This window comes from Vidua chalybeata, chromosome 10 (genome assembly GCF_026979565.1).
Source record: "Vidua chalybeata isolate OUT-0048 chromosome 10, bVidCha1 merged haplotype, whole genome shotgun sequence".
NCBI classification, from domain to species: Eukaryota; Metazoa; Chordata; class Aves; order Passeriformes; family Viduidae; genus Vidua; species Vidua chalybeata.
In genome coordinates this window covers 19,591,699-19,602,016 of record NC_071539.1, presented here as the reverse complement: position 1 = coordinate 19,602,016, position 10,318 = coordinate 19,591,699, and the positions used below count along the sequence as shown (strand labels likewise).

The 10,318-nt window shown below is 43.1% G+C and overlaps 1 protein-coding gene across 14 annotated transcripts in view; it reads left to right on the top strand.

Annotated features, from left to right (window-relative positions):
* The first annotated feature begins 2,660 nt into the window (after positions 1-2,660).
* GIGYF2 (GRB10 interacting GYF protein 2) overlaps positions 2,661-10,318 on the top strand; it is a 74,006-nt gene continuing 66,348 nt past the window's right edge. For 7 of the 14 annotated variants that reach the window (XM_053952280.1, XM_053952276.1, XM_053952275.1 and 4 more), the window contains exon 1: positions 2,828-3,650. The gene's annotated coding sequence lies outside the window, so the exon portion shown is untranslated. Of the gene's footprint in view, positions 2,758-2,827; positions 3,651-4,946; positions 4,966-10,060; positions 10,147-10,318 lie in introns of those variants that run through there. The other 7 variants (XM_053952269.1, XM_053952272.1, XM_053952271.1 and 4 more) reach the window with 7 other exon arrangements.

Here is a 10,318-nt window from a genome sequence, read left to right as displayed (position 1 = left end):
TTGTGGTATTCTGTCTTTCAGCACAAGCCACCTGAGGTGACAGATGCATTGAAGTGACTGACTTTAAAAACTGCAGTTGGATGTTTGCCTGCTTTGCTGCTGTTTTCATTATTTTTAGGGATGTGACAAATGAGGACATGGAAAACAGAGGCTGCTGAGAACATATTGACTCTTCCCAGACAAAATCCCTGGTTATTTCAACAAACAGGGGAACCACTTTTCCAAGTAACAAAATGCAGGAGTGCCAAGGGGAAACATGACTCTGACACATCCTTCTGGGCTGCTTTGTGATCATTATTTATCATTTCAAAGCTGTGCTCTGTGTTCATAGCTCGACCAGTGTACTGAGGGAGGCGGGCTCTTGCCTCCAAGCCAGAATGGGTGAAAACAAGGGATTAGTAAGGAAAGTTTATAGTTTGTTGGGGATGCAGCTTCCCTGCACTTGGGTTTTTAATAGTGTGAATGAATTGGCACAGTAATCCAGGGCTCTGAAGTACATCATGCCCTTGGTGCCCAGACTGGCTGCTGGGGTGATTTCACACCTACACAATATCAGCTGACATTCTGTCATTGAGCCATGCAGGAATTTTACTGCACGGGTACAGTCTTGAATTTTCATGAGATTCTCTCTGTTCTGCTTGAATGAGTTGTGGAAGATTTAAGATGCATCTACTATTACCAAAAGATTGTCATCTGAGTTTCCTTGAGGTATTTTACAGAAATGCCAAGTTCTGCAGATGAGGAATGTTTCAGATGCTTCTTGAATTTGATTTTTTTTTTTTGTCTCAGTAATATAATGTTTGTGTTAACTGGGATAAAAAAATTTCCACAAATGCTGAACATCTTCCATCTCAGATAAAGGTTGTCTTAGAGCATGTGAAAATATTTTTGAGTGCTCAAACTCACATTTGATAAGTAGAATAACAAGGCACAGCTGCTTCTGCAATGAAATTGGAAGTTCTCACTGACAGCTTGAAATGCATCAGTCTCCCTCCCACCCTCTCTTTATCATTATTAGTATTGGCTCAAGCTGTGTGACAACAACCAGGGGAACTGAATGCAGCTTATCAGAGGCCAGCCCTTTTCTAGGGAGCTTTGCTTTTCCATACCAGCCTCCTAATGGAGAAATTCCATTCTAGGTTTTTTGGGTGAGGTAGTCCTATGTAGCTCTCAGCTAAAAATAAGCCCCAAGAATTACAGGCTTTCAACCCGTTAGCTCATAAGAATCACTAGTATTCACTGTTGCATCATTTTTGGCTGTCATTCAGTACACAATGACAAGTATTTGTTCACCTAGAAAAGGATGGAGAAAGCTACATGGGTTGTGGCTGACATCATGATTAGAGTGAAACTGTTTCAGCTGAAAACGGTTATACCTTCAGCAATGCGTAACAGCCAAGAATAGTTTTTTACGCTGAAGGAACCACATGGGTCTATTCTGCCTCATGTACTAATATGGGTTTGGGGACTAAAAATAAACTGGTATTTTTAGCTGAAGAAAGTTTGCCTTGAGCTGCTGATTCTTCCATCAGAAGAGTCAAAATATGTATCATCTAATGCCCTTTCTCTGTCAGCAGCAACAGCAGCTGCTGCCGCTGCCTCCCAGGGTGACTCCCACGGCAAAGTGTCCTCAGGGCTCCTCCAGTGCCCGGGCAAGAGCAGGTCCAGCCCTCGGTGCCTGAGCACTGTGAGTGCTCACACATGGTGGCTCCTCACAGAGATTCTCGTGGCCACCGATAAAGCTGGATTGCCTCATGGAACCACATAGAAGGAAGAGATAAGGCTGGGAGCCACACTGCACTGCTGAGGCTGCCTCTGTGTGTGTGTGTGTGTGTGTGTGTGTGTAAGACCGTGGCAAGAGGGGGGCAGAATCACGGAATCATTCAGGTTGAAAAAGACCTCTGAGATCATCCAGTTGAACCTGTGACTGATTCCCACCTTATCAACCAGACCCGGGCACTGAGTGCCAAGTCCAGGCATTCTCATTGAACACCTCCTGAAACAGTGACTCCACCACCTCCCTTCACAACCCCTTCCAATGTCTAATTATCCCTTCTGTGAAGAATTTCGAGTGTCCAACCTAAACCTCACCTGCTGCAGCATAAGGCCATGTTCTCCTGTCCTGTCCCTTGTTCCCTAGGAGCAGAGCCCAGCCCCCGGCTGTACCCTCCTGTCATCGGGAGCTGTGGCGAGCAGGGGGGGCCCCCCTGAGCCTCCTTTTCTTCAGGCTGAGCCCCGCCCCCAGCTCCTTCAGCTGCTCCTCGTCAGACTGTAACCCTTCCTCAGCTTCGTTCCCTTCTCTGGACATGCTCCAGCCCCTTTATATCCTTCCCGAATTGAGAGGCCCAAAACTGGACACAGGACTCAAGGTGTGGCCTTACCAGTGCCGAGTGCAAGGGGAACTGACGCAGTGGTTTGGTTAGCGGGGGTTGGGGAGGGCGGGAGGCGCGGGGACCCCCGGCGCAGGCATTTCCCTCCAGCGCCCTCTCCCCTCAGGGCTGTCAGGGGAAGGGGTGGGGGTGCTGCTGCGGCGGGCTCGCGCGTCCGGCAGGGGGCGCTGCAGACCCGCCCCTCTCCGAGATGACGTCACACGGAGGGTGGGCGGGAAGCGCCGCTGCTTCATCCGGGTCCCGCGGCGGGGCCGGGGGGGCGTGGCCTCACCCTCACGTGACGCTGCGTGGCGGCGCACCCGCCATCTTGTGTTGTTGGGTTGAGGAGCCGCCGCGGCTGTGAGGGACTCTCCGCCCGGGAGCGCAGGTAACGCCGTCCCGCCGCCGCCCAGCCCCGCCGCTGCCCCGGCCGTCCCCACCACGCCCCCGCCGCCGCGCGCCCCGTCTGACCACCGGCCCTGCCGGCGGCTCCTGTCCGCCTCGGCTGCCGCAGCACCGAGGCGCCCCGCGGCCTAACGGGGAGGCGAGGCCGCCCAGGGGGGTGGGGGGGTGCGCCTGGAGGACCCCCCTGCGCTCCCCATGGGCTTCTGCAGGGGTCGTTGGAGCCGGGGCGAGCAGGCCTTGAGCTCTCCATGCGGGTCCTTGCTACTTGTCAGGCGGCGGCGGGGCGCCCGCCGCTCCTCACCGCCCTCCGGGGCCGTCTCCCCTCGCACTGACCCTTGTGAACTCGCTCGTCCCCTCCCAGCCCAGCGGGAGCGCCGCGGTGAGCCCCGCTTCGAGCACGCCCGGCCCTGTCGGGTTGCACTGGCCGAGGAAGGAGGGAGCTCCGAGCCTTCCCCCGCGCAGGCAGCAGGGTGTTGGGAGCAGCGGTGACCGGCAGTGTTTGACTGGAGAAGCCTTGGCAGGCTGAAGAGAGCATCGATCAGAATTGTGTACGTTTGGTATTGATCCAAGACAAGTAGTTTCAGTGTCAACAGAGCACTTATGGCTCTTTCAGTTCTCTGTGATTGCACTTTGAATTGACACAAGGTGTAGGCCAACACTACTTGCCCAGTAGTGTTTCTGCAATAAAAATCCACGTTTCCCCCAGTAACATTCAGTTCAACGTTTGTGGTGTGCTGCTTTTACTGTAATTCCTGAATATCTGTTTGCTTGGGTGGGCGGGGAAAGGACTTTTGGATTCTGATTATATTCCTCTAACTTCTTGCTGCACGTTTTATTTTCTTGCTTCAGGAGCTGACTTGGGCAAGTTCCTGGAAAGTACGTGTGAATTTTTTTTTTTTTTTCTTATGACTCTGCTAGTTGCTTTTGTTCTTAAGAAACTCTTTAATAAACAAAAATTAATTTGCTGTTCTGTGAATGGAGCATTTGGTTGATACACAGTGTGATAATTGGAAACCTTTGTAAACAAAATTGGTTGCAGTTGTCACCAACAAAAGCTTTGTTTTGGTATTTTTAAGTTTTGTTATTGGGTGGTGACTGCAGTGGATAATAAGAGCTTTATTGCTACGAGGTGTTGGTTTTCTTGCCATGCATTTGTATAGGTATCCTTTGAGCAGTTAGCTGATGCTGGTGTGAAAATGTGTGACCTAATTAATCCTGGGGGTGCCAGCAGAAATGTTGAGTGTCCATGGCCCCTTCTGCACCTGCTTTGCTCCCCAGGTTCATGTAGTTCTACAAGTCAGTTGATGCCAGTGGTTGTGTGTTGGTGTTAATTTCTGAATGAATGTGTGATTATAAAAAACAAAGTTTCTGTCTAATAGTCTGCTGGATTAAAGAGGAGGCAGAATTTTAGCCCTGGAAGTTGGATGTCACCTTTTATGTTGAGACTTTGATAAACTGCTCAGTATCTGACAATATTGTGGGTAAATACTGGGGTTGAATGGTTTTAAGAGCTCCTCAGGTTCTCCCAGCCCCTGGATACAGGAATATGCCTGAGGACACCTGGTCACTGTATTTCTTTTGGGGCCTTTTTCTGAATGGTTTCTTGAGCCTGTGTTTGAAAGCAGGAGCATAGAACTAAAACGTGATGTGTTTTTGGAGCAGCAATTAATTGTTTCAAAGGGTGCCTAAAAAAAATTTGATACCACAATGAAAACTTGGACTCTTACTTTTGTTACAGGTGTTGACCTTGAGGATTGTAAAATATCCTCAGGTGCTCCTGTTAGCATTTTTGCTTGTGTTTCTAAAACATACAGTAAACTAAAAGTATGATCCCTGTGATAATGTAAGTGAAAATTTGATTTTGCCTACTTTTGTCTGGTCTTGCAAGTTCAAGTTACTGTCATATATATGTTTCTTATTCTTTCATTGAAGTCTTTAACATTCTTCCCTATGACTCTTCAAAGTATGGTATTAAGTTCTCTCATAGTCTGATTTAGGAAAAAAACAAATCCATTTCCTAGCAGTTTTTTATTAATTTTTGGTTTTTTCTCACTTTTTTCCCCTTCAGTGCTTCTGCTCAAAGATTAGTGGAGATAAACTATACATAATTCATGATTATAGATAGAACCATGGGGCAGAGCAAGGGAGCCTTCTCCCTACAGAGCTTGCTAGAGAGCCATTGGATGCCTTGGTGAGGAGAAACCTTTTTCTTTGTTTACTGAGGAAGCATTTGCCTTGAAAGAGACTCTTGCTTTGTGTGGTTTTCTCATCAATTTATTTTAATTCATAGAGTGACATTTGAAATGCAAGGTGTGTGAAATGCTGCAGGGGGATGGAGTTTGCTCTTTAGGGAATGAAGTCAGTTTCCAGCCCAGCTTAGTCTCTCCTTGTATCTCTTGCTCTGAACTCCGGAGCTTTTTTTTTTTTTTTATTTTGTTTTGTTTTGTTTGCATGAAGGATCTGGCTTGAAAATCACCAGAAGTGAGAAAACTTAGCGAGTTTGCTCAAGGTGTGCCTAAGTTATGGATGGAGCTAAGAATTAAGTGCTTTAAGTGACAAGGTCTGTATGGCATTGGCCCCCTTGTGGTTGGTGGTAATATGTGTGTGGATATATATAACCAGTTCATCATGGGGATGTTTAATACCATTATTTTTTTATGTTTAGCTCAGATGGCAGCTGGAGACTGTAGCAGGCTGAGGTCTTTGCATTGCTTTGTTAGGAGCTGAGATTGCCACTGTGTTTTGATTACAAAATGTGTCCACTTCTCTTTTTTTGCAGAGGGAGGGCTTTCATTCCATTTCCTCTAAAGGTGATTAAGCATTCCTTGAATTTAGACAATGTAGAGATGGCTTGATGCCTGCATGGGAAACTAGGCTGCCATTGAATTTTTTCTTTGCCTCTCTTCTTTTTTTAATGGGAAGGATGCATAGAATTGTTTTGATGCATCTGAGGTTTTTCCCAAGCATGAAATGAAAGTGTGTTTTTTCAGGAGTGAGCCTATCCTGTAATCCTTAAAGCTTTTAATATATAGAAGCTGGATATATAGACCTCAGGATTATAGAGAAAAGCAGAAGGAATCCCATGAGCTATGTAGAGGTTGTAGAGTGTGTAGGTCAATGAAAAATTTTGATGGATATTTAGAGAATTGCTTTAAAATTCTGTGTTGTTGACTGCTTTTTGGACCACTTACTAATTTTTGATCATCTCAGTTATTAAAGCAGTGAATTATCATAATTCTCTCTTTGGCCATATGTTTAAATAATCTAGGGAAATAAAGAACAAGAACTTGATGGCTTTAGTAGGTCTGCTTCTATGTGTAGTTTGTCATTATAAACAGATAAACAAGCTTACACATACAGTTACAAAAACTGGTTAGAAAGTTATTTTTGTACTGTTAAATAGTTATAATTCCAGTGAAAATAATCATGATGCACTGCAGTTTGTGAAATGTTTTGTTACTTGAAATTTTTTATTCAGTAGAGAAATACTTGTTTCAGGTTCTGGTTACAATGAAACAGGTTTTTTATGTGCCTTCCCTTCTTGACAATAAATGTAAATTGCATTCTGTTAGTAGTATTTTATCATAAAGATACCGGCTTGTCCATGGGTAGATCAGTTTGGGTGAAAGCAGATGGAATCCATATGTGGTGTGTCTGTTGAGACTGGAAGAAACAAGGAAGAGATACACTCTGGACACTGCTGAGATGACTTTGGGTGAAGTTTTGTGATGATAGGTAGCTGAACAGCTGAATTTATGTGCCTTCAGCCTTAGAGTCAGAATGTCATGTGGCAAGGAGTTGGTTTGGTTAGCAAATAATGGATTTATAAACTGATTTTTTGAGCCCCTTGTGTTAGAATCTGAGGATGATTTAGTTGGAAGAGCCTTTGGTGGTTGTCTGCTCCAGCCTCTTGCACAAAGCAGGGCTGACGTCAGTGTTAGACTGTGTGTGACAGAAAGTGAGTGAGGCTGATCATGGAATAGCATATGGCAAGGTTTTTATGTAAAAACATTTCATAACTTAATAAATCAGAGGCCCCATTCAACCACCATTAAAACCAGTGGAAGGTTTTATGGTAGGCTTAGTTAATGCTGAATCATCTGCATATGTGATTTTCTATGTTATACTAAGTTTTGAGTGTACTAAGGCCAGGATCAGGCTAACATCACAAGTCAATTTACAAAGACACTGTTCTTAGATCAAAATAAATGAATTTTTTTAGCAAATTTTGCAAAAATTGATAAGCTATTAAAAAGTATTGTAGTTCATATGTAGTATGCAGTCTGATAGACATGCTGATTCTCTCTGTTAGAATATTTATTAAACACTCACTATTGAATGTTTGTTTCCTGAAGTATAGGATGTCTGCATGAGCAGGAAACCTTAAGGAACAGGGTGGGAGGGGAGGGAGAGAATTTCCAAAGCCCAAAGAAGCTGGTTATTTAAATGACATGTTAGAAACAAACCCCTGAACCCTCTCAGCAACCCAGATCTCTTAATTCAGTGATTGTTGTCAGTGAATGTAGTCCAAAGCTGTGTTCTTCCACTTTGAAAATATGTATGGACTATATAATGTGTGTGATGAGTGGGAGAGAGGTGGTGCAGTGGGGTTTTGGTTGCTTTCACAGTCTGGCTTCTGGCCCTGCTGGGGAGCAGGTAGACAGACTTGGCATCTTGGTCTGTAGTGCCTTGTGGAAGGGCACAGATGAAATGGTTATCTACCAGCAAGTTTCCATGTACAAGTTAGGCAGATCTGGAAGTGATTTTTTTTTTTTTTTTTTTTAAGCTGAAAAGTGAGCTCTGGCAGGATTTTGGGATAGGATTTGGAATGAGAAGCATTTGTGTTCCAGCCAGTGGCAAGGCCAAGGGTGTGGTTCCCTGACTCTGCTTGGAGCTTAATCGCTGGTGTCTGCCTTTGGCTGGGAGTCTGGTAAGGTGGAGGTCACGCTGTGTTCTGGTGGAGGAAGTGGGAAAATCATTCACATTTGGCTGTGTGCAGGTGAAGCAAGAAGTGGAAAGCTCTCCAGCCTACATCTAACCACCAAGTTTGCAATAGTAGGTAGGAAAGGAGGAGAACATTTGGAGTTGTGTTACTTAATGTTTTAAATTTTTCTTGGATTTGGTTATTAGGTGTATAGGTCTTATAGTCTCCTGTGTCAGTTCTGTCCTTGAAGGCCTACTTGTATTTGTCCTTCCTGACTAGGGTGCAACATGTTGCAAGCTGAGGTGCTCCATAAAGCTTTAGGTGCACCTGTGCAGTGAACAGGGGAGTGCCAGTTTGAACGTGCCATTTGAGGTAGTCATGGACAATTTTTGATCAGAAACTACCAAGAGATTTAAATACTTTGTCAAGGATTTGGGACAGGGAGGTTATAAGACTTCAAGAGATCTAGAAATGTAAGTGTAATAATAGAGGCATAGTTTCTGGAGAAGTGGATGTTTTGGACATTGCTCCCTTAGGAAAAATCTTTCTGGTGTGTGGGTAGATAGGCCTTGGAAAATTCATGCCTTTATCAGGAATCAGGTTTGGTAAGCCAGAAGGGACTCCTGTGACTTGTCTGGCATCTTGTATAATGTGACTAATAGTGGTTTTTTTTTTTTTTTTTTTTTTTGTTTGTTTGGTTTTTTTTTGTGGTTTTTTTTTTGTTTTAACTAGAACATACTTATTAGAAAATATTTTTACGTTGATCTAAAACCAGCTAACTTTGTTGATTATCTCCGAATGTCTTGCTTTAGTCCCTTCACTGAATAAACTTGGGTCTTCTGATGTTTTTACCTGAGTGATCATTTACAGGCTAAGGTACTTAATTTTTTCTCAAAGCTCAATAAATAGAGCTTTAGTATGTTGTTGGTGTTTTTTCTTCTCACTGTAGGGCATGTCTGTCAGATTCTATCAATTTTTGAACACCTGATCTTTTGCCTCTTAAAGGAGAAAGGACACTGTATCCCATCAGTGGTAAAATTTGGCATATATTTACTCTGCATTTTTGTTTTCCTGGGTTAAATGTTTTTTTGTTAGCTCTTCTAGTCAATGTTGTATCATATATTCCTTTTCAGTTGATTAATGTAATACATTTCAGCATGGTTTCAGGACTGTGTTTTTCCAGAATAGTCTTGCATTGCTTATATATCACCTGTGTCTTCTGCCTGTGAGTCTCTTGACTTTGCCTTATTCAGTGCAACCTGCTATACTGGACTGAGTCATTGAATAATTCATGGTGGTACTATTGATGATGTGTCATTTCCATTATTTACCATATCCATGTTTGTCATCCTTACATTTTAGAAGTTGGGTGGCCAGTGTTACAGACTCTGTAGAAGATAGCTTCTTACCTCTTACTTGGTTTTGAGAATTTTGTTCTGTCTGAGATGGATTGTTGTAGATTCTTTAGAAGAGAAGACAACTTAGGTTGTGATGATTTGAGACTTTTTGTGTGGTTCTGAATGATTTTGTCCTTTCTACTGAACTGAAATGTTTTGTAGAAGTTAGAATTTATCTACTTGCTCAAGCAATGACATTTCTGTTCTTAGAAAAGTATATTTTGATTGCATGTCTTCCATAAATCTATGTTACCTGGCCTTAATTATGTCAGTGTCCTTTAATCAGTGTTGTCTGATTTGGCCAGTGAATAATATCAAACAGGTTGTGTAGCCACCTCAGTCATCCTGTTTACCATTATACTTCAAAGGTGGCTTGCATACAGTTGTGGATCATTCTTAATATTTCAAGAATTAGAGAAAATCAGCATTAATTATTCAGTCAACCTGTTAATTTTTTTTAAAACACAGTTACTGGCACTGACATTAGCTAGCTCTAGTAGCTGTCTGTGGAATGTTTTATTGCCTGTGGAAGGTGAAGTTCTCTCATCTTGATGTAATGTTGCTGTTGAATGGTGGAACACTGCTGTTAAATTCCTTCTCCACATTTATTTAAGGACAACTCATTTCCTTGCACTTAAGTCTGCTCATGTTGGGTTTCTGTTGTGGTTTTTGGTTCTCACATTTTCATCCAGTGTCTAGGTTTAAAAGACTCTTTCAGACCTACAGCAGCAACAGAACTACCTTGAAAGGAAAAGATACTTTTCTTCCTAAACATCTCTGATCAAAGAGTAGACCATTTAAAAATAAAATAGCTGTGTATAGGAAGGATCAGTGGTATATTTTTTTTCAAGGTTTAGGTTTCCAAAGTTAATTAAAAACCTAAGCACACAGTGGCCCCAAAGCTATAAATTGCAATGACAATCCAAATTTTTTTTTTTTTTTCAGAAAAGATTAGATGGTCAGACCTGAATGCAGCCATTGCCTAGGCTTAACTTGGAATGCTAAGAACTTCTGTCTTGCTAGTCTCTACCCAGAACAGCAGAACATTTTGGTGAGACAGATAGTCATATGCTACTAGCTGAGAGAATTCTGTAATGGAGATGTAGGAATTCAACATCGCCTGAAAATCTTAATGCAGGTGTCCATCAGTAACAAATGAACCTTAATGGCAATTATGTGAGGTTGAGCAAAGTCTGGAAAACGTGGTAATTTTGATATTTCAA